Here is a 24,544-nt window from a genome sequence, read left to right as displayed (position 1 = left end):
GTGCTGAATATACCCAAAACCATTGAAATGTATGTCTTAAATGGATAAATCATATGTGAATTAAATTTTAATAAAGTTGTTACAGAAAGAAAAAAAATTAAGTGCTAAACTCACCGCAGTGGTGGTTAGAGAAGAACACTGGACTGTCAAGCCTGGCTTCCCAGAGGAGGTGGAATTCCTGCTGGGCCATGAAGAAGAGGTAGGGTTGATTGTGGATAAGGCCCTTAAGGTCCTTCCAGGCTTGATGGGAGAGTATTAGCAAAGGCCCAGAGGCGGGGTGGTCTTGGTAACGAGACTGTCTCCCTGGCTGGAGGAGAGCATGCACTGGAGGATTTCTAGAGAATAAGCAGGTGAGCTGGAACTGATAGGAAGGCCCTGAAGTCCCAGACAGGGCCCTGGACTTGACTCCTCACAAGCAGGGCACACTGAAGTTTCTTGGGTAATTTGATGGAAGCAGTATTTTAGGAAACGTCAAAGCTTTATTTGGCAGAGATGTATAAGCAGAGTTGGAGCGGGGAGAGATTAGAAGCAGAATGAGTAAACTCAATGAACAGGGCTGTCACATTTTCCCTCTAGGTAACTTTATCTCTCTAGTTATATTTCCTTGCAGTACCTACCCTCCACCCTGTATACCAACCACACTAGTTCCCTTTCCCCCAAACACCCATGACATTTTATACCTTGGCTCCTCTCCAAGCACCCCACCCCTTATCTGGAAAGCCATGTCTCTTCTCCATTTAGTAAACTCCTATTCCGTGCTGAGGACCAGCTAGATGTGTTCTCATGGGAGGGGAGGAGAATCAGGTTGAAGGGCTTGGGGAGTATAGGGATCCCTACAGAGCATTAAGGGAGGTGCCCTTGCCTGGATGAACAGCCCACCAGAGGTCTGGTATAGTTTAACCACATGTACGTTAAAGACAGAGGATGGGCAAATACGGGACCTGAGACAAAGTGGAGAACCTGTGACCAGGAGATCTGAGAGGGTAAAGGGTCAGCTTCCAGTTTTCTTACTGAGTCTAGAAATGGCTTTTCAATGGTACCCAGGGTGTGTCCTGGAAGTGGGTGCTCTTAAGAAGCCAAGCTGGGTTGAACAAAATGCCACTTCCCTGGGCTGTCCTTTCAAAAGACAGTCTCTGTCTCTTCCTGGCAGTTCTGTTTGTTGCACTATGCATTAAAGCATGGTGTTGGCACCTGCCCACCTCTCCAGCGCTTCAGTGAGACAGCTACTCCTTAAAGCTAGTGATACGAAGGCAATGCCTCATCAGTTCCCTCTACCCTGGTGCAGCTTATCATGATCCTCTTGTTCCAGATGGCCTCCAATGGTAGAATTCCAGGTACAGCGCAAGTGTTAATACCTCCTTTTTTCCCTTTGCTTTTTAAAATTTTCTTAGGGGGTGATGGTTCTGGGTGGTCAACTTCTTTATGTTAGATGCTTTATTTCAGTCATTATAAAGTGAGCATCCATGGAAATGGAGTCACACTAAATAACGTGAATTCAAATACATGTAATTCAAAGAGACGGAGGACAGAATGAACAAGTTGAAACGGTGTGTGTGATGACGTGAGCCTGAGATGGGTGCTGTCAATCTGCCATCACCTCCCAGCCTCTCTATCCCCAAGTACCTCCCCGAGTGCAAGCAGCTCATTAGGTGGAGGATGACTATGGTGTTTACAACACAGCCCCTAAACACAGTTCAACTACTTCACCGGCTGCACAATTGAAGAAACTGATCCCTTTCTACAAGGTTGGAATTAAAGCAGACCTTGCTGGATCTGTTGAGAAGTGTTGTGTACTCTGCAATGGAGGGAATTCAAAGCTTGGCCACATGAGACTTTTCCTTTAGACACTGACTTTAAAACCAAATCCCCATGGAAGTTGCTTCACTGGGGCCACCTGCAGTGTCTGTCCCAATGGTAGAATGAGCTAAGGTTGAGCCCTGAGGGAGCTCACAGTTGAGAAACAATTTGCAAGCACATTGTCTCTGCTCCTGGCCTGCTTATTGCTGCCTTGTTTCTATTCCAACCCCTGGTGCTGCTTCTCATCTCTTCAGAGGTGACCAGGTCCCCCCACCCTGTCCTTTCCCTCTTTATAAGTGATCTGACATGTGAGGGTGAGGAGGGAGTTGGCCTGATTGAGTACATAGTCTTTAACAAATTCAAACATAAACTTCTGGGGTTCCTAATTTTTTATCTACTAAGCAGAAAGAACGTGGTATCTGCTCATTCCTGGCACTGAAAACAAGGTTGACTCACCCTCTCACTACACGGGGGCTGGCACACCAAAGCCAACCACGGTCATGGGTTTCAGCAATTGCCTTACATTGTTCCTCATTTTTACCATTCATTAATCCATCAGTTTATCCATGCACCCATCTATCCATTCATCCACCCACCTATCCACCAATCCATCCATGTATCCATCCATTTGTCCATCGATCTATCCACCCACCCCACTCATTCTTTCATCCACCCAGTCATTCATCTACCTGTTAGTTTATTTTTTATAAAAACATATATCTGTGATAATTTTTTTTTCTTTTAAGACGGAGTCTCACTCTGTTGCCCAGGCTGGAGTGCAGTGGTGTGATCATGGCTCACTGCAGCCTCAACCTCCCAGGCTCAAGTGGTCCCCCAACCTCAGCCTCCCAAGTAGCTAGGATTATAGGAGTGCACCACAATGCCTGGCTAAGTGTAACACAGTGTTATGCTTTGCAACTTTGGAAGCACACACGTGACACGATCATGATGAGCAAACACCACAAAACACAGGTTAAGAACCACTTCATTTCCCTCCCTCCCTCCCTCCCTCACTCCCTCCCTTCCTTCCTTCCTTCCTTCCTTCCTGTCTTGCTTTGTCTCCCAGGCTGCAGTGTAGTGGGGGTGACCTCGGTTCACCGCATGCTTTGCCTCCCAGGTTCAAGTGTTTCTGTGGCCTCAGCCTCCCAAGTAGCTGGGACTACAGGTGTGTGCCACCACATCTGGCTAACTTCTGTATCTTTAGTAGAGATGGGGTTTCGCCATGTTGGCCAGGCTGGTCTTGAACTCCTGACCTCCAGTAATCTGCCTGCCTCAGCCTCCCAAAGTGCTGGGATTACAGGTGTAAGCCACCATGCCTGGACGCTGGCTAATTTTTATATTTTTTGTAGAGACAGGGTTTTGCTATGTTGGTCAGGCTGTTCTCAAACTCCTGAGCTCAAGGGATCCTCCCACCTCAGCCTCCCAAGGTGCTGGGATTACAGGCGTGAGCCACTGAGACTGACCAAAATTTTATACAACATAACAAAGCTTATAGTGACAAGCAACTTTCTCTTTTCCTGCTCATCCTTATCTCCCCAGTTCCCCTGTCTAGTTTATAGGGTATGCGTCCACAAATACTCTTTGCATAAGAAGTATTCTATGTAAATCCTTGTTTTTTATTTATTTTTCTAAAGTGGTGTCACAAAATGCATACTGTTACCTTGCTGTTTTTCATTTAACAATGTATCTTGGGTATTTCCCCACATCTCTCAAACTACTTTTCTTGGTCGGGTGTGGAGGCTCACATTTGTAATCCTAGCACTTGGGTTTGAGCCCAGGAATTTGAAACCAACCTGGGCAACATAGTCAGACTCCTGTCTCTATAAAAATTAAAAAATTAGCCGGGCATGGTGGCATGTGCCTGTACTCACAGCTATTCGGGAGGCTGAAGTGGGAGAATCACTTCAGCCCAAGAGGTTGAGACCTCCCGGGTTTAGACCACAGCAAGCCTTGATCACACCATCGCACTCTAGCCTAGACAACAGAGTGAGACCCTATCTCAAACACACACACACACACACACTCACACACACACACCCCCACACAACTTTTCTTTTTCCTTCCTGCTGGCACTTCTTTCTTTGATCTCCACACTGAACTCCACGTTCAACTTCTACCTGTGACTTCTTCATTTTTGGCAATTTATCTGAACAACAGCAACAATGATGTAGCAAACATATAGCATTCTACATATATAAACTTGTTCAATCCATGCAACAAAACTATAAGGTAGATAATATTATCCCCACTTTATAAAAGAGGAGACTGAGGCATAGTGAGGTCCCAGCAGACAGGTGAGCAGTAGAGGGGGATGTCAAACAGGCAGTTCAGCGCTGGAGCCCAGCAGCTCAGCCTGTATGGTGTTTGTCTTCATTTGCTTTTTGATTTCAATATTCTATACATTTTCAGCTGAGGTGCTCCTGCTTCTGGGCTGTGCTCTGCCCTCCCTCGCTGTTGCGGGTGATGAAATTCAGACATCTGAGGAGGACAGAGACAGCCCATAATCCTGGAGGAGCCTTCCACCATTCCATGTAATCCGACCTTCCTGGGTTATATATGACCGGGGAGAACCTGGGTCACAGAAAGCCCCCGAACATGATTTCTGTGCTCTGGCTGGTGTATCTTTGGGAACTCTCTCCAGTCTTCCATCTAGTTTCTCGCTGATAGGTTTGGGAACCTCTTTAGAATGCGTCATGTATGCGACACAAATTAGTCCTCTTGGCCATCTCCCCTGAAAGCCATTTGCTTCTAACTGCCTGTCTTGGCTCCCTGCCAGTGTGCCTCTGACTTTGCAAATGCTACAAGAGGCAGCTATGTTCCCCAAGGCTGCCCAAATGGGCTGCCACCATGGGCACCTGCCTGCTCTGTGGTGGGAGGAGATAAGGATACTTTCAGAGCTCTGAGCAAAGTGCTTGGAGAGGGCCCTCCAAGATGGGAGAGAGGCTTTTGGATTTGGGTACTGGGGACTGCTCATGAAGGGAAGCCTTTGATCTGGAGCATGTCAGGGGGTGAGGACAGGGGGCAAGGGTGTGGTGAGCAGAGGCTATTCTGGGCAAGGAGAACCTCACTGGTGAGACACACAAAGAGATTTGAGACTATTGAGTTGTGTTCAGTATGAAGCCCCAAACTCAGCTGGAGCTGACCCTAGGTTGCCTTCGATTCAAATCCTACCTGAATATACAGGGCCCAGGAGAAGCTCTGCCTCCTTCCTCTCCAGCCATTCTGGCTGTCAGCAGCATTTATCATGCAAAAAAAGCACAAGTATTTGTTGAGGCCAGCTGTTTGCCAGCACTGTTCTCCATCTGGCATGGATTGAGATACTTTCCCTCCGTACTTTCTGGGTTCATTGAAGTTGGGTGAGATGGAGATGGGACAGGATTCTCCAAACCTCCCGACTGAGCCTTTCCTCCCTCTCCCCTTGTCTCAGGCTGGGAAGGTTTTCCTCATTTTTTAGCATCCAGTGAGTGACTGGTAGCCATGGCCAGACATGGCTTGGAGCTGGTTTTCCAGGGCCCACTTTAGATTAGGTGGTTGGCAATGATGGGGCAGAGCATGAAGGTGAGAAGGAGATGGGTCGCTGTGCCTGGTAGCATCAGAATCTCTTCTATCTCAAGGTCCTGAAAGGTATGTGGATACTAGTGGATGCACTGGTGGCCAAGTTCATTGGTGGCCAAAAGAAAAAAAAAAAAAAATCAAAGACCGTACAGAGAAACTAGAACAGTAAAACAACTTCTCCAGAAAGATGGGCAAAATGAAGCTGACACTAACCAGAGACCCTGATACCCTGAGACCCAGCCTCAAGTTCTTGTGGTCACATACTGCTGTTTCGTAGACTCTGAGATCTCTGAATTCCACTTGGAATTCTTGGAGAGGATCTGGGTCTCTCCCCACACTGAGGAGGAGGCAGACTCACAGGATTTTAGTCTATGTGACATGTAACTAGATTAGCAACAAAGGAAACCACACCATAGCCACATAGAGGAGGGAATGCAGCCACGGAGCTGGAATTGCCTACCTCGGGGGTGATGGTTGGAATCCCTCAAAATTTGACAGGAGTCTATATTTTCTGAAAAGAAGCAGAGTAGAAATGAAAAAGAATCATTCAAAGGATGAGGAGTTGAGTGTTTGGAGGGGCAGTTACAGTTTCCACCCCTTAAACACTGGGAAAACAAGAGTTGCAGCACCCCTAGAGATTCCAGAGAGTTCTGGACTGCACTGGAAGTGCATGGAAGCTGAGTGGGAGGGGGAGGAAAGTGGTGCCTAAAAATACTCCACGAGGGAGGACTTATGAGGTCATTTCCCCACGATACTCTGTCTACCCTGGCCAGACTCTGACCGCAGCCCCAGGGCCAGCTCTGAGTACAGTCATCCGAACAGGGCAAGAGCTTAGGAACGGGTGTTGACGGATGGCAGCTTGAGAGGGACAAGGGGAACCTGGAGAGCGTTCAGAGAAAGGACCCAGCGGTGATGAAATGGCTGGAAACTAGAGCTTGGTGGCAAGGTCAAGGGATTGGGACTGGCTCAACCTGGAGAAGAGAGGGAGGGTGAGTGAGGGGTTAGGGAAGAGCCTTGCTCCCCAGTGCTCAGGCCCTGGCTCTTCTCTGGCCTTGCTAAGGATGGAATTAGGGTCACAGTGCAGCTTTGCTCTTGAGGATGGACTGAGTTCCTGGAGCGTTAGAAACCCTATAGCAAGGGGTAGCTACATTTTCAGATTATCAGCACAATCACCCCCTTCTGTAATTGAGAGTGACTAACCCTCACAGCCACTGCAGCTAACAGATCCCTAAAGCCCTTGGGGCCTGGAAGAATGACTCATGAATGGTGTTTCAGACAGCTGGCCTTGCGGGGGGTGGACACAGGTTTGAACAGATGGGACACGTGCCTGCTACGCATCAATCACTCTCACTCTGTTGCCCAGGCTACAGGGCAGTGGTGCGATCATAGCTCACTGTAGCCTTGAACTCTTGAGCTCAAGTAATCCTCCCACCTCAGCCTCTGAGTAGCTTGTATTCCAGGTGTGAGCCATTGCGCCCTGTCTGAAGCCCCCTACTTTTACACTGGACCCATGAAAGGAGGATTGGAGTGAGGTTGGAGGGGGTGGGTATAGTCTTGTTCAGGCGGAAGAAACTAACTCATATTTCTGGGTCACCTTCCGTGTGCCAAGAACTTTATGTGGGTGGCCTCATTTAATTTTTACAGTAATCCTGTCGGGGAAGGAGGAAAGAAACTGTTCTTTCCATTTTACAGATTAGGAGATCAAGCAAAAAGAGATAAAGCTTGTACCCAAACTCATCTAGTTACAACTGAGAGTGGTACAGTGGAGACCTGACCAGGCAGGTCTAATTCCAGAGCTCTCCTGCAGTTGATGAGGGAAATCTAGAGACACAGATTTTTCATCTGGCCCCAGGGCTCTTCAGACAAAGGTGCCCAGGAGCACATCCTTAGGTCAAGCTCACCTTCTGACTCTCAGAGTCCACATCTAAATTTAGAGAAGGCCAGTTCAGAGATTCTCCAGTACCCTTCCCATGTCTTAGCTTTGGAGGGTCCAACTTGGAGCATCTCTGAGTTTCCCCTAGGTGGAGAGAACAGCTACGTGGGGAGGAGAGATGCCGTTTATGTGTCTCAAAGTGGTGAAAGAGATACAATCCCCAAGCTTGGATTTGCAATTGGTGTCTGGTTGCCTTGGCCTGGAATCTGAACCTGAACCATTTTCCATGGGAGAATTAGCTAAACAATCCAGCCCACAAAGGGAGCAGCTCTGATATGTTGGTGAACAAGCTCAGAGAGGTGGGGGGCCATGGGAGTACACAGAGTTGAGAGGGGAGGGAGGAAGGCTACTGGCAAAAAGCCGACCTTCTCTTATCTTGCTGCCCGCGGAGTCAGCCTTTGCTTGGGAACCTGGCGAGGAGGCTGGTCTGATTTCCCTGTGGTCTGAATGGTGGGAATTTTTTTTGGTGGCGGATTATATTTTCCTGAGGTGGTTTGAGTTACACCTACCCCATTTCATTTAATTAGGCTGGTGCTGCTGTCTATTGTGTCTCCTGGGCCTTCTTGCATGAATAAATAGTAACATGTTTGTTTTCTTTCGGGTGGGGTACTTTTTAAAAAACGGTGGGGTTGGAAAAAGTGGGGAGGTCCTCAGGAGGGATGATGAAGTCATCAGGAAAGAAGTTAGAGGTAAATGTTCACCCCGTGGAGCTCAATAACTCCTTTCCCCTACCTCTGGGGCCCACTTGTGTACAATGTATTCAGAGCCTCCTCTGTTTTCACTTCTGTTCCTAGCCAGGCTTGCTTTCTCTTTGCAGTCTGCCCAGGAATCAGGCTTTCCTCCTCCAGGCCTACTGGCCTCCCCTCATCCCTTCTCATTTTACTGTAGTTTTCCATCCAGCTCCCTCCTTCTCTCTCTTTCTCTCCATCTCTCTCTAGCTTCTGGCTACTCCAAGATCATTAACAGGCAGCCATGGAATATTATGCAGCCAGGGAAAGAATATAGGAACTCTATACATGTCCATATGTAATGCTTGCCAAGAGATATTACAAAGAGAAAATGTTGTAAATAGTATGCCCTCTGTGTAACAAAGAGATGCTTACATGTGCACATAATATTTCTGGAAAGACACAAAAGAACTGGATGGAGTCTGGAATACAGTCTGGATTTGGAGACAGATCTACTTTCATATTGCATTCTCAGATACTATTGACATTTTTTATTACGTGCATGTATTACTTTTTATAATGAACATTTATAAAAGGAAAACATACTATAACATTGTACATATTTAATTACTAGATTAAGCAGTAAGTGCTATCTTAAGAGGATGCAGGTTTGAATCCCAGTTCCAACAAAATTAAGTATATGACTGTAGGTAATTTATTTAATCTTTCTAAACTTCAGTTCCCTCATCTTGTGTCCGGAATTGCTGGGTTCTGGGTCTCACTGACTTCAAGAATGAAGCCGCAGACCCTCACAGTGAGTGTTACAGTTCTTAAAGATGATGTGTCCGGAGTTTGTTCCTTCAGATGTTCAGACGTGTCCAGAGTTTCTTCCTTCCGGTGGGTTCGTGGTCTCGCTGACTTGAAGAGTGAAACTGCAGACCCTCACTGTGAGTGTTACAATTCATAAAGGCAACACATACGGAGTTGTTCGTTCCTTCTGGTGGGTTCATGCTCTTGCTGGCTTCAGGAGCGAAGCTGCAGAACTCCCTGGTGTTATAGCTCACAAAGGTGGCGCGGACCCAAAGAGTGAAATAACAAAGCTTCCACAGTGTGGAAGGTGACCTGAGCAGGTTGCCACTGCGAGTTCTGGCAGCCTGCTTTTATTCCCTTATATGACCCCACCCACATCCTGCTGATTGGTCCATTTTACAGAGAGCTGATTGGTCCATTTTGTCAGGGTGCTGATTGGTGCGTTTACAAACCTTGAGCTAGACACAGAGCACTAATTGGTGCATTTACAATCCTTTAGCTAGACAAAAGTTCTCCAAGTCCCCGCCAGATTAGCCAGACACAGAGCACTGATTGGTGCATTTACAAACCTTGAGCTAGACACAGAGTGCTGATTGGTGTGTTTACAAACCTTGAGCTAGACACAGATCACTGATTGGTGCAGTTACAATCCTTTGGCTGGACATAAAAGTTCTCCAAATCCCCACCAGATTAACTAGATACAGAGTGCTGATTGGTGCATCCACAAACCCCGGAGCTAGATACAGAGTGCTGATTGATGCATATACAACCCTCCAGCTAGACATAAAAGTTCTGCAAGTCCCCACCCAGCTGGCTTTGCCTAGTGGATCCCGTGCCAGGGCCCTGGGCAGAGGTGCCCACCAGTCCTGCACCCGGTGCAGCACTCCTCAGCCCTTGGGCGGTTGCTGGGACTGGGCACCACGCAGCACGGTGGGGGGCGCCCGCTGGGGAGTCTCGGCCATGCAGGAGCCCACCTGCCAGGGAATGGGGGCTCAGGCATGGCGGGCTGAAGGTCCTAAGCCCTGCCCTGTGGGGAGATGGCTGAGGCCTGGTGAGAATTCAAGCGAGGCACGGGCAGACTGGCAGTGCTAGGGGACCCAGAGCACCCTCCACAGCTGCTGGGCCAGGTGCTAAGCCCCTCACTGCCCAGGGCTGGTGGCGCCAGAGGGCCACTCCAAGGGCGTGGCCGGCCGAGCCCACGCCCACCCAGAACTCGGAGTGGCCCGCGCCTCTCCCGCCACACCTCCCCACAAGCAGAGGGAGCAGGCTCCAGCTCGGCCAACCCAGAGAGGGGCTCCCATAGAGCAGTGGCAAGCTGAAGGGCTCCTCAAGCACGGCTGGAGTGGACGTGGAGGCCAAGGAGCTGGCGAGAGCGAGTGAGCGCTGCTAGTGTGTTGTCACCTCTCAATCTGTAAAATAATAACCATGCCTACTTTATGAGGTTTTTAATTTTATACTTTGCAGTGAAGGCTATTGGTTGAGTACATCACTAAATGGAAGTAAGTTTTAATTTTTGTGTGAAATTCTCCTTGAAAGTAAATGCACAAATTATAAAAATAATTCAGACCATGGATTCTGATTTTTCCGTTTAGAAAATGATATTACTAGATAATGAAAGTCTAGATTGCAAGAGTGAGAGTGTTGTTTACCTGGGATTGCTTTAGAGGCTTTAGGGACGAGGCCGAGCCTTGGGCAATGGGGAGAATCTGGTGAGGCTGGAGGTGAGGCCATTGCAGTTATGGGCAACAGTGAGGATAGGGCGAAGGGAGGAAGGGATGGAGGATAGTGGTAAACAATGAGTAGATCAGTTGGGCTGGAGTAGCAGTTTCCTCTAGAGGGCGATAAATAGGGACAAAGAGGTTGGAATGGGAAGGCCAAGCCAAGGATCACACTGTACCTCCTGCAGGCAGCGGGAGGCACTGCAGGTATAGATGAGAAAGTGGCTGGGTTATCTTTTGCACTGTATGCGGTGGCATGAAACAATCTTTTGTTACGCTCACAAATTATGTGAGTCAGAGATTTGGACTGGGTATAGCAGGAATGATTTGTCTCCACTCTCCAATGTCTGGGGCTCCAGCTAGAAGACTGGAAAGTTGGTGACGACTTGATGACTGTGGCTGGTGTCATCTAAAGGCTTGTTTACTCACTTGTTTGCAGTTCACACTGCAGTCGACTGAGTCCTCTGCTGTATCTGCCTCCCAGACACATGTCCATGGCATCTCCATGTAGGCTGGGCTTCCCCATAACATGGAGTCTGGGTTCCCAGGGCAAGCGTTTTGAGAGACCCAGGAAACTGTAATGCCTTTTCCAACAGAGATTCAGAAGTCATGTGCTGACTCCGCTCATCAAGGCAGTTGCAAAATCTTGCCCAAGTTCAAGGGGAGGGGAGGTAGAATCCCCCTGTTGGTGGAGGAACAGCACATGGGACCAGAAATACTGCTGTGGTCACCTTTGCAAAATACTTGCAGAATATTTGATGTTTGTCTTTCTGTGCCTGGCTTATTTCATGCAACATAATGTCCTCCAGTTCCATCCATGTTGTTGGAAATGACAGGATCTCGTTCTTTTTTATGGCTGACTAGTACTCCATTGTGCTTAGATACCACATTTTCTTTATCTGTTTGTCTGTGGATGGATGCTTAGGTTGCTTCCAAATCTTGGCTATTGTGAATAGTGCTGCAGTAAGCGTGGGAGTGCAGATATCTCTTTGATATACTGATTTCCTTTCTTTTTAGCATATACTTAGCAGTGGGATTGTTGGATCACCATAGTGGCTGTACTAATGTCAGTCTGACAGAGAGTGTCATGAAAAAAGCCATTAATTCAAAACTAATATGTATTGAGGTTGCTCTGGTTATGGAGTAGCCATTCTTTATTCCTTTAGTTTCTTGATAAACTTGCTTTCACTTAAAAACAAACAAACAAAACACATATGTATTGAGTATCTGCTATGTGTTAGGTACCCTGCCCCTGTGAGAGCCTGGGGAGATAGTGATGAGAAAAAACAAATATGATTCCAACTCCTAGAGGTGACAGCCTGGTAAGGAGGCCAAATTGAATCAAATCATCACATAAAAAATATAAAATCTCAACTATGGTAAGTCCTGGAGAGGAACATGGGACTATGAGTTCCTATAACAGGGTATGTTTTTTATTTTTTTGTTTTTAATTTTTATGGGTACATAATAGGTGTATATATTGATGGGGTACATGAGATACTTTGATAATGTGTAACAATCCTATCAGGGTAAATGGGGTATCCATCGCCTCAGGCATTTATCCTTTCTTTGTGTTATGAACATTCCAGTTATACTCTATTATTTTAAGATGTACAATAAATGATTGTTGACTGTAGTCACCTCTTGTGCTATTAAATGCTAGATTTATTCATTTTATATTACTTTATTTTTGTACTTCATTGCCCTTCCCAGCCTCTGGTAACCATCATTCTATTCTCTGTCTCCATGAGTTCAATTGTTTTAATTTTTCACTCCCATGTATGAGTGAGAATATTTGATGTTTGTCTCTCTGTGCCTGGCTTATTTCATGTAACATAATGTCCTCCAGTTCCATCCATGTTGTTAGAAATGACAGGATCTCATTCTTTTTTATGGCTGACTAGTACTCCATTGTGCTTAGATACCACATTTTCTTTATCTGTCTGTGCATGGATGCTTAGGTTGCTTCCAAATCTTGGCTATTGTGAATATTGCTGCAATAAGCATGGGAGTGCAGATATCTCTTTGATATACTGATTTCCTTTCTTTTTAGCATATACTTAGCGGTGAGATTGTTGGATCACCATAGTGGCTATACTAATGTACACCAGCAGTGTATGAGGATTCCCCTTTCTCCACATTCTCACCAGCATTTACTATTGCCTGTCTTTTGGATAAAAGCCATTTTAACTGGAGTGAGAGGATATCTCATTGTAGTTTTGATTTGCATTTCTCTGATGACCAATGATGTGGAGCCCCTTTTCGTATACTGTTTGCCATTTGTTTGTCTTCTTTTGAGAAATGTCTATTCAGTTTTTAGGCCCATTTTTTAATGTGATTAATATATTTTTTTTCCTGTCCAGTTGTTTCAGCTCCTTACATATTCTGGTTATTTTATCCGTTGTCAGATGGAGGAGTGTGGATTTTAGAGTCAGGCACAGACGGAAAGGGTTCCCTGAGGAAGTGATGTTAGGTTGAAGAATTAAGGATGATAGACGTGGAGTAAGTAGATTAGGAAGGAAGAGGGTTCTCCATTCAAAGATCCCATGGCAGGAGGGAGAAGGTACGTGTGATGATTACTTGTATAGTCCTGATGAGGGAGGACAATGGCAATGAGAATAAATAGCCATGGAGAAGTGAGAGAGAAATTTTGAAGAAAGTACCAGCTGACTGAGTATGGGGGACCTAGGAGAGGTGAAGAATCAGATGTTTCTGTGAAGTGTTAGGTCAGGATAACGAGGATGGTGCTACCATGAACTGGGGTCAAGAAGTCAGAAAGAGGGTGATTTGGTGAGAAAGAAATTGTGTTCAGGCTGAGAGATGTTGAATCTCAGGCAGTTGTGATATAAAATAGCAGAAATCTGGGTAGATAGTTGGCTTATCTGACCAAGTAAGGGGTGGAGCTATGGCTTTTGGAGTAACTGTTGTAAAACTGAGGGTGGAAGCCATGAGAAGTTAGGTTTGCAAGGAAGAGAAAGCAGGATATTCAGAAAGGACTGGACTTTAGCACATGCCCATGTTTAAGGGGAAAGAGGAGGAAGGGAAGGCAAAGAAGGGGATAACGAGAATGGTCTGGGGCAGAAGAAATAGGGCAGAGTTCATCTGGAAAGTCTGAGAATGAAGACATTTCAGGAGGGGGAGGTCCACGGTGCCATGTATGGCAGCCAGGGCAGGAAGAGCTAGTCCTGAAAGAAGGCCTGTGAGGCTTGATGGCTTGGTGAAGGGTTTTTCCCAGGGTTCTACAGACAGAAAGGCAAAAAGAGTAAGTTAGGGTGGAGAGGGTGGTGAGGATATGGAAGGAGGTGATGGAAGTGACTGGATGACTTTGGCAGTGGGAGGAGGAAGCAAGTGATGAGGTGAAAGAGGAGATGGCAAGGTCATGGGAGACTGGTCAAGATTTTTACGCACAACTCTCATGGGAAGATTAAGACGATGGAGCTGGAAACTGCTGGAGAAGGAGCGAGGCTTTGTTGAGGTCAATTTCTTTAGGACTTTGGCATCTTCTTTGGTTAAAGAGCTCCCTGTTTATTTTTAAGATGGTGACCCCAAAGGATCATGGTTAGGAAAACTTCATTAGCTGGAGGGAAGTGCACTCAGAAGGGGTTGATTTGTGCTTGCTTTTTCTTTTCTTTTCTTTTCTTTCCCCTCTCTCTTCTCTCCCCTTCCCTTTCCCCACCTTCTCCTTCCCCCCTTCCTTTCCGTTCCTGTCCCCTCCCCTCCCTTCTCCTCTTCTCCCCTCCCCTCCCTTCTCCTCCCCTCCCCTCTCCTCCCCTCCCCTCCCCTCCCCTCCCTTCTCCTCCCCTTCCCTCTTCTCCCCTCTCCTCCCCTCCCCTCCCTTCTCCTCCTCTCCCCACTCCTCCCCTCTCCTCCATTCTCTTCCCCCTTTCTTCCCCTTCCCCTCCCCTCCCACCTTCTCCCCTACCCCCTTCCTCTTTTCCTTCCCCTCCTCCCCTCCCCTCCTCTCCCCTCTCCTTCCCTTGCTTTCAACAGGCTGTCTCTGTTGCCCGGGCTAGAGTGCAGTGGTGTGAACACAACTCACTGCAGCCTCACCTCCTAGGCCCAAGTGAACCAACCTCCTGCCTCAGCCTACCACCTACCTGGAACCACAGGCATGTGTCACCAAGCCTGGCTAACTTTTTGATTTTTTATAGAGACAGGGTCTCACTTTGTTGCCCAGGCTGGTCTCAAACTCCTGAGCTCAAGCGATCCTTCTGCCTCGGCCTCCCAAGGTGTTGGGATTACAGGCGTGAGCCACTGTTCTCGGACTGATTTGTTTTTTAAACCCATGCCTGGCCAAGCAATTAGTGCAAGATTGTGTCTGGAAACAACTAGTCCATATAGAATTTTGCCTCAAGATTCCCTTGTACTGAAGAAAACAAGAATTTTAAAAAGCCCTCCAAAGAACTCTCATATGCTCCCATCAGAGTATTTACAACATTCTGTTGAAATGACATGTTTACATACCGTTCTCTCTTAGCAAGGCCTCATGTTCTCCAGGGCAGGGACTGCACCTTATTGTTCTTAGATTGCCAGAACCCAGCACCAGACCTGGTGTGCCAGGGCCTCTCAGAGGTCAAGAGAGGTCACGGCCTCTTCCATTTTCGAGGACTCCAACATTGATTGAAAATGGACCCAAGGACAAAACAAGGTTATAAAAATCACAATATAATTCAAATGATAACTGGAATAAGTTAACAGTCTTACTTCACTTACATAAAAATGAAACATATTTATGCTATTCATAATTACAGGTTTATGGAAAAAACCTTATCTGCAGTGAATAGTCTTCTTTCACTTCTGCTGATCTGTGTGGCTGTGCAAAATCACACCAGGAGATGATGTTGGCACATATATCTGAGGCTGGTAGGGCTATGACATGGAGGCCAGCAGCCCTCTCGCCGCAGCAGCCTTTCCAATCATCCCTCCCAACCCTGCCTGGCTCCCAGCTGGGCAGGGTGGCATACAAAGGGTGCTCAATATGTGCTGCTTCCTAGACTTGAACCACACTATTCATGGATATCTCCTCGGATGTCTCCTTCACCTTTTTTAGGTCTTTGCTCGAATGTTCCCTCTTTGGAATGTCCTTCTCTGACTCTTCTATTTTATTTTATTTATTTATTTTTTTGAGACAGAGTCTTTCTCTGTCACCCAGGCTGGAGTGTAGTGGCATGATCTCAGCTCACTGCTACCTCCATCTCCCAGGTTCAGGTGATTTTCCTGCCTCAGCCTCCGTAGCACCTGCCACCACACCTGGCTAATCTTTTTTTTTTTTTTTTGGTATTTTTTTAGTAGAGACAGGGTTTCACCATGTTGGCCAGGCTGCTCTCGAGCTCCTGACCTCAGGTGATCTGCTCGCTTTGGCCTCCCAAGGTGCTGGGATTACAGGACTCTTCTATTTTAAATTGCAGTGCTTCCCATTCCCCTGTACTCTCTAACTCCATTCCCAGCTTTATTTTTCTCCACTGTACTTATGGCTACCCACATTTGCCATGCTTTGTTCATTTAATTGTTTCTTGTTTGTTGTTCCCTTCTAGAATGTGAACTCCCTGAAGACATGGAGTTTTGAGCCTAGAATGAGGGCACTTGACTTGTAGTTTCCTAGGGCTGCTGTAACCAAGTATCACACCTTAAACAACAGAAGTGTGTTGTCTCCCAGTTCCGGTGGCTAGAAGTCTGAAGTCAAGGGGTTGACAGGCTTGGTTCCTTCTCAGGGCTGAGAAGGAGAATCTGTCCTAGGCTTCTCTCCTAACTCCGAGTAGCCTCAGACATACCTTGGCTTATATTTGTCATTCTTCCTGTGTCTTTACATCATCTCCCCTCTGCATGACTCTGTCCAGATTTTCCCTGTTTTATAAGGAGGTCAGTCATATTGGATTAGGGCCCACACTAATGACTTCATATTAACTTGGTCATCTGCAAAGACCCTATTTCCAAATAAAGCCACATTCACAGGTCTTGGGGGTTAGGATCTCAATATGTTTTTGGGGGACACAATCCGTAATAGTACTCAATAAATATTTGTTGAATAAACAATAAGGTCACTTCCTTAGGAAGAAAATAGACCATTTGAAGGTAGATATCATCTTGATATACCATTGATGAACATGGGACAGGCATCTCCAGAAGACAGAGAAGGGACCAATGGAGAGAGGTGGCTCCCTGGAGCTGGCGTGGCTGAGACTGCAGAGGGGAATCAAGGTAGGGACTCTCTGCAGCCAGGTGGCAGTGCAGGTGCGCTCATTCAGAAAAGCAGAGACCAGGGCAGGGCTCAGAGGAACCTGGAGGGGCCAGGGCAGCGACAGAGTGCTCTGCAAGGAGGTCCAAAGCCAGAGACAAAGGCTGGGGAGCCACATGCAGACAGAGATCAAGAAAGCAGGTTCTAGGAGAGTCTGGAACCTCCACCAGCCTTGGTGGAGCAGAGAGGGCCCACTTTTCTCTTGGGCTAGAAAGATGAGCAGCTTGGTTTAATGTCCCACCTGGGTCACAGGTGAGAATGAGAACTGAGAGCCCTGTGTGTGATCTTGGGCTACATGGTGGTAGAATTCTGGGCCATGTGACTAACTGCTTCTAGGTGTTAGCATGTTACTTTCTCTTCCCTTGTCCTCTTTTTTCTTTTGATTGAAGTTACTTTAGAGCATTCCAACTTTTTCTTGGTTGAGAAATTCCTTTTCTTTCCTTCCTTCCTTCTTTCTTTTCTTTTCTTTCTTTTTTTTTTTTTTCCTGAGACAGAGTCTTATTTTCTCAGAGTCACCCAGGCTGGAGTGCAATGGCACGATCTCAGCTCACTGCAATCTCCAACTCCTGGGTTCAAGCAATTCTCCTGCCTCAGCGTCCGAGTAGCTGGGATCACAGGCATCAGCCACCACACCCAGCTAATTTTTGTATTTTTAGTAGAGATAGGGTTTCACCGTGTTGGCCAGGCTGGTCTCAAACTCCTGAACTCAGGTGGTCTGCCTGCCTTGGCCTCCCACAGTGATGGGATTAGAAGCATGAGAAATTCCTTTTCTAAGGAGAAAGGGAATTGCTGATGGTGGTACCAGCTGGGGAAGAGAGGGTGAAGGCTTCACGTGGCAAGGCAGCAGCCAGCCCAGCATGAGAGGCAAAGGAACTGGGAGCAGATATTCATAAACTCAGGAGGGGGCAGACCTGCTGGCCTGACCACCAAGCCTTTCCTAGTTGAGTCTTTAATTCACGGAATATACAGCCAGAAAAAAATAGCTCATCCTTGGCCTCCTGCTGATGTAATGTCACTGGATCAACAAAGTGGTTACACACAGGCAGTCACACAGGCACAGACTCAGAGCGTGCAGGGCAATGGAACTTTAATTCAGTATATGGAGCAAATAGAGATCACCTCCTGGCAGTGTCTAGACCCTGGGGATACAGAGGTAAGCCTGCAACTCAGGAGAGGAGCCAGGCATGTCAACTAAAGTTTGGTGTAATGGGGCAAGTGTCGAATGAGATAGTGAGGTTGCCTGTATTCTTTTTCCAGGATTGCTCTAACAAAAAACCAAAGTATGAGTGGCTTTGAACAGCAGAAATGATAGATTGTTCTGGAGGCCAGTTAAAAAGGTGTCAGCAGGGCCATACTCTCTCTGAGGGGCCTCAGGGAGAATCTTTCCTTGCTCTTCTTAGTCTCTGTGTTTTCCGGCATCTGTGGTGTTCACTGGCTTGTGGCTGTATCACTCCAGTCACATGGCCATCTTCTCTCTGTGTGTTTTCACATGGTCTTCCCTCTGTGTATCTGTCCCTGTATCCATGTATCCCCATTTTATAAAGATGCTGGTCCTATTGGACTAAGACCCACCCTAATGACATCATTTTAACTTGATTACCTCTGCAAAGACCCTGTTGCCTTCCTTCCTTCCCTCCCTCCCTCCTTTCTTTCTTTCTCTCTCTCTTTCCCTCCCTCCCTCTCTCTCTCCCTCCCTTCCTTTTCTTTCTTTTCTCTTTCTTTCTTTTCTTTCTCTCCTTCCTTCCTTCCTTCCTTCCTTCCTTCCTTTCTTTCTTTCTTTCTTTCTTTCTTTCCTTTTTTTTCCCTGTTTTCCTTCCTTCCTTCTTTTCTTTTCCTTTCTTTTCTCCTTCCTTCCTCCCTCCCTCCCTCCCTCCCCTATCTCTCTCTATTTCTTTCGTTTTCTTTCTTTTTTCTTTTCTTTTCTTTCTTTCTTTTGAGATGGAGTCTCACTCTGCCACCCAGACTGGAATGCAGTGGCACAATTTTGGCTCACTGCAACCTCCGCCTCCCGGGTTCAAGCAATTCTCCTGCCTCAGCCTCCTGAGTAGCTGGGATTACAGGAGCCTGCCACCATGCCCGACTAATTTTTGTATTTTTAGTAGAGACGGGGTTTCACCATGTTGGCCAGGCTGGTCTCAAACTCCTGACCTCAGGTAATCTGCCCACCTCGGGCTCCCAAAGTGTTGGGATTACAGGCGTAAGCCACTGTGCCTGGCTCACTTTTTTTTTTTTTTAAGTTTATAACTTTATTTGATGTATTTGATGATCAGCAGTTAGTTCTCATCCACATTGACTGTAGATTTCTGAAAGTGGTAACAGGTACATAGGTAACCAAAGTGTAGAGCTTATTTGGTGAATCTTTATCCCATTATGTTTTCTGGACAGCCACACACAGATACGGTATGGCATATTCCTTATTCCTTTGGCTCAGGCAGCTTTGTTGAGACGGGTATCAATGTGCACACCTGGAGTTGCCATCTCCTTCCTGGCAAATTTCTGGATCTCTTTGAGTGCCTGAGGGGCACGTCTCTTGAAGCTGACTCCGTGGATGCACTTGTGAATGTCGATGGTGCATTCTTGGGTCACCACCTCGCTGATGGCAAAACGGCCCTTTTTCTTCTTGTCACCCTTCTTTGCAGAGCCATTCTGCTGCGCCCAAGTTGGAAAGGAACAGCACCGATCTTATTTTCAAATAAGGTCACATTCTGAGTATTGGGGATTAGGATTTCAGCATGTCTTTTTGGGGGGACCCAAGTCAACCCATAACATTGCCCAGTGAGGAAGTGACTCCTCAAGGTGTTTGTATGTAATGGGCAGAGTGTTGGGGAAGGCTTACCAGGATAATGAAGTGGAAGAAAAGGCACTCCAGGCAGACAAAACAGCACAGACAAGAAGACATGAAGATGAAGATTCAGGACAAGAAGAAACTGACACCTCTTGGGATCTTACTGTGTTGCCGGCACCATGTCAGATACCACATAAAAACTGCCATCAAACTCTCCCCACATTGCCATTACTCCCCCACTTCACAGGTGAAAACTGATATGTGGAGATAGGAAGTGACTGGCCAAAGGTCAGCTCACAGTGTGGCACCATAGTGGAGACAAGAAGCCGTACCAAGCACCCTATGTCCAGTGCCTTCTCTAAAAATATGGCATAAAGCTGAAGAGACTCGGGTCTCTTCTCAGCTCAAGAGTGTTAGGAGTAGGGTTTTCTCTTAGGGGTCCCAGATATCATTCCATGTAGATGGGTGCCTACTCCGCTATGGAATGCTCCTGGTCAGGCATTGGAGAAAGGCCTTAGGCTGACCTCTGAGTCCCCTGCGACACCTGCTGACCTGCTGGAGGTTTACGAATCCAAGCAACAGCCACAGTGACCAGGCTGAGTGATTATACCACATCGGAGAACTTGGCTTACTCTGTGTCTTTGGGCATGGTCAGCTCTCCTCCTAATGAGAACAGTAGCTGTCAATTTCCTGAATGTCCATGGCCTTAAGGAAAACATGAAGCAGCCAGGAGGTTCTGACTCCCCTGCTTCTGTGCCTTTGCCCAAGTGTTCATCCCCATCTGCTTCCTTCAAGCCCTAATAAACACTTGGTGAAATGGACAATCTAAGCTCCCCCAAGATGCAGTGGGAAAAGCTCTGCCTTTGGAGGTGGAATACTGTATTTGAACTTGGGGCTTCCCATTTACTGTTTGATCTTGGCTGCGTCTGTTTCGACTCTCAGTTTCCTCATCTAGACATTGGCCTAATAATACCTAAGTCACAGGCTTGCAGTGGGTATTGAATAACAGCACAGATGCATTTTGTTAACATTAAAGTGCTGTGTGTATGCAAGTTATTAATCATAGTTGATACATTTAGAACTCTTCATAGAGCTAAATCAGACAATCTCTCCCTGTAATTCTTTCTCTCCCATATAGAATCCCCTAAAATAAGGGTCTACAAACTGGCTCACGGGCCAAAGCCATCTTCCTGCTCATTTCTGTACAGCCTATGCACGAAGAAACACTTTTACATTTTAGTAAAATGTTTAGTAAAATACTTTTACACTAAATGGTTGAAAAACATCAAAAGAATAATATTTTGTGACATGAGAATTATATAAAATTCAAATTCCCGTGTCCATAAATAAAGCTTCTTCAGAATGTAGCCATGCTCATTTATTTATGCCTACGGCTGCTTGCAGATGACAACAGCAGAGCTGAGTAGCTGCAACAGAGACCAGACAGCCCGCAAAGGACAAAATATTTACCATCTGGTCTTTTACATAAAATGGTGCCTGTCTCCTGATCTAGAATAACAAAACCAGGTGAATAAGAATGCTGAGTTAAGCCTGGATCTTTAAGCATTAAAACTGGCCATGTCCACAGTCCTCAAATCTTTGGGTCTTTGGGGAGTTCATACAGACCTGTCTTCCAGGAGTGTTAGAGCATTGGCCTGAGTTGCTCATGGCTTAGGCAAGGTTGACAGAGCCCCCAGCAGAGTGCTTGTGCTGGCAGCCTGTGGCCTCTCTCACTATTGAGGGACCAAGGAAGGCCTGTCCCCTTAGCAGAGCTGCAGCTGTCTTGAGTCCAGAGCCACACAAATCCCACCCTCCCTGCAGCCGTTTAGCCATTGAAGTTGCCTGTGTGTCAACTGGCAGAGTGCTTTGCCTAGTGACAGGTCTCCCATTTAGATGTAATCACCTTTTTATATCCACGGAGCTTTTTTGAATACCTCTCTCCACTCAATGCTTTCCCTGATGATTGAAAAGAGCTCAACCATCAAATGGCATTATCTCCTCTGAATGGCCTCAGTTTATCACCTGGACAAGCCCAGAAACTTCAACCCTGAGCTTCTTTTTATTGTAGCAACAGGTGCTCAGGAAGGGGGTGGGGTGGGCAAGGGGGAGGATGCATCTAAGAGGAGGAAGGCTGGGAAATATTCTTTGGGGGAGATCTTTAGAAACTGAATCAGCTTTGCTGCTCTGGGACAGGCTGCAGCAGAATTTGTGCAGGACTCAAGGGTAGCAGGTGATGCAATGATCTTTCAAGCGTCTGAAAAAAATGTACTATGACTGACCTAAGTGTTCCTTAAAAAGAAAGAGGGTACCAAAGAGTTTCCCTGAAAAGTTCTAAGGGAAAAAAATTTCAAGAGTTACTTTTCCATAATTTTTAGTTGTGTATAAAAATATTCTCATGGCTTGAGCCAGTTAAGTGACTACATTTTCTACTTAGTCCTCTCTGACAAGGGTCTAAGACGGTTCCATCATTCCCAAGTGCCAATTTTTTATAGATGCATTAAAATGTTTAGTCAGCCAGGTGCAGTGGGTTGCACTTGTAATTCCAGCATTTTGCGGGGCTGAGGCGGGAGGATCACTTGAGCCCAGAAGATTAAGACCAGCCTGGGCAACACAGGGAGGGTGCCAGCTCTACAAAAAAAAAAAAAAAAAAGAGAGAGAGAAAATTAGCCAGGTATGGTGGCATGCATCTCTAGTCCCAGCTACTTGGGAGGTTGAGGTGGGAGGATCCCTTGGGCCTAGGAGTTCAAGGATATAATGATCTATGATTACACTATTGCACTCTAGCCTGGGTGATAGAGTAAGATTCTGTCTCAAAAAAAAAAAAAAAAGTTTAATCCAACTATAAAGGTTGGTACTGGGGAGTCTGGAACTAAAATTCAGAGGAAGCAGTATTATAGGGTGGGAGTTGGGAACTTTATCTGGAAAGAGCTAGATAGTAAATCTTACAGCCTTTACCAGCCATGTGGTCTTAGCTGCAACTATTCAACTCTGCTGTGGTAGCACAGAAGCAGCTACAGATACTATGTAAATGAATGACCTGTACTGTGATCCAAGAAAACGTTATTTACAAAAACAGGTGGTGGGCTGGATTTGGCCCGCGGGCCATGTTTTGCCAGCACCTGGTATGTAGAGCTTTAGCCTGCTTAGTACTCTCTGCTTTTCCCTACCAGATGCTAAAGCACAGAGAATGTGCCAGTTTATGGCAAGAAGTTCCCTAATGGCCCTAAGCTGAAGTTATGAGTAAGTGAAACCGAGCAGAAGAGGGACAGGATCTTCAGTGTGAAGGTGATATGGTGGTTGGCAGTAGAAAGAAGATTGCAGACCAGGCATGGGGTATCCTTAACAGCAGAGCATCTGAATATGGATGCTAAGGTGGCGCAGGAGGTAGGAGCAAGACATCTGGTTCTTTGTGCTGCCTAGGGCTCTAAGCAACCTCAGGCTCCACCTCTGCTATGATTCCTGCTCTTTTTAGTCATCCCTGGTATCTTCCGGGATTTATGTCTCCTTTATGCCATCTACATTCTTGTAAACTCCCAATCTTGGCTCTCTTGCAAAACCCATTAGAGTTCACCTTTAGTAATCCTGCCTCAACAGTACCTTTCCTTGGCATTCAGAATAAATTAACCCTCCTCTATGCTTCCCTAGTGCTGCTATACACCTCTACCAGGTATAAATTGCATAATATCGCATGTTATATTTATGGCTTCCTCATTGCTAGATTGCAAACTTTTTGTGTGTATGTTTTCCTCATCTTTACATTTTCAGTGGCTAGCTGGGGAAAAATGCCAAGAAAGAAAGAGAGACAAAGAAGAGAAAGAAAAAAAAAAAAAAGAAAAAGAAAAGAAAAAAATAGATGCAAGGTTGAGTTAATTCAAAATTACCCAATCTAGTGCTATTTTGAGTGGCTTTTTAGTTGCTTTATTTATCATGTCTTCTCTCCCAGTGACTTATACTGTTTTCGAGAGAGAAAGGCAGAGTTGTAGTAGCCAGGATTATACTAGTCACAAACGGCAGAATTTCCATATCCAGCCTAGGTTAGAAGGGGGATTTGTTGGTTCCAGTAACTGAACCAAGGGAGGGCAGAGTGCAGCTGGCCTCAGGGTCAACAGGAAACAGGGAAAAGACAAACGGAGAGGACTCACTGTCCCCCATCTTGGTTTCTTCCCATGTACTAGTCTTGTTCACTCTGACTCTCTTTTGGAACCAAGGGTGCCAGCAATGGCCAGGTTTCACGGCCTGCCATTTTTACCCTGAGGAGGAGCTGCCTTTCTCCCCCACCCTCGAGGTCTAACTTAAAAACTCTTAGGGAAACATTGGCTTTCCGTGGGTCCTGTGCCCTACCTGAGATCAGGGAGGCCTGTTTTCACAACTGGAAGCTTCTAGTAGAATACAGCTGGCATAGGGTGGAAGGAAGACATCCCAGAGGAAGGGGGATGCATTTCTTAGAAGCAGAACATGTGACAGGCAGACAGAGTAAGAGATATGCATTCAGTGTCTTCCTTTATTGAATAGCACTTTCTCAGTGGTTGGCCCTAAGCTGGGCAGAAACACACATGAACGATGAGAGCCATTTTCCTTTTAAAGTGCTGCCTCTCATCCCTCATGCAAATTTATCTCCAGTTTGGGGGCTGCCAATAATTTTTTCCAGGGTAGATACATCCTCTTACCCTGATGGATTAAGAACCCACCTTGTTGGCCGGGCATGGTGGCTCACACCTGCAATCCCAGTTGTTTGGGAGGCTGAGGTGGTCAGATCATGAGGTCAAGAGATGGAGAACATCCTGGCCAACATGGTGAAACCCTGTCTCTATTAAAAATACAAAAATTAGCTGGGCATCCACCTGTAGTCTCAGCTACTTGGGAGGCTGAGGCAGGAGAATTGCTTGAACCCGGGAGGTGGAGGTTGCAGTGAGCCGAGATGGTGCCACTGCACTCCGGCCTGGGTGACAGAGGGAGACTGTCTCAAAAAAAAAAAAAAAAAAAAAAAAACCACCTTTTTAACAGACTTTATAGGCTAGAAATCCCACCCTCAATGTTGATCTT

At 46.4% G+C, this 24,544-nt stretch overlaps 1 pseudogene; it reads right to left on the bottom strand.

The window, feature by feature from the left end:
- Positions 1-18,982: 18,982 nt before the first annotated feature.
- LOC117094166 lies at positions 18,983-20,116 on the bottom strand (annotated as a pseudogene).
- Positions 20,117-24,544: the final 4,428 nt, after the last annotated feature.

The sequence above is a fragment of the Trachypithecus francoisi genome, unplaced genomic scaffold (genome assembly GCF_009764315.1).
Source record: "Trachypithecus francoisi isolate TF-2019V2 unplaced genomic scaffold, Tfra_2.0 Lachesis_group13, whole genome shotgun sequence".
NCBI classification, from domain to species: Eukaryota; Metazoa; Chordata; class Mammalia; order Primates; family Cercopithecidae; genus Trachypithecus; species Trachypithecus francoisi.
Note: the sequence above shows the minus strand (reverse complement) of the source record. Positions and strands in the feature narration are given on the sequence as shown.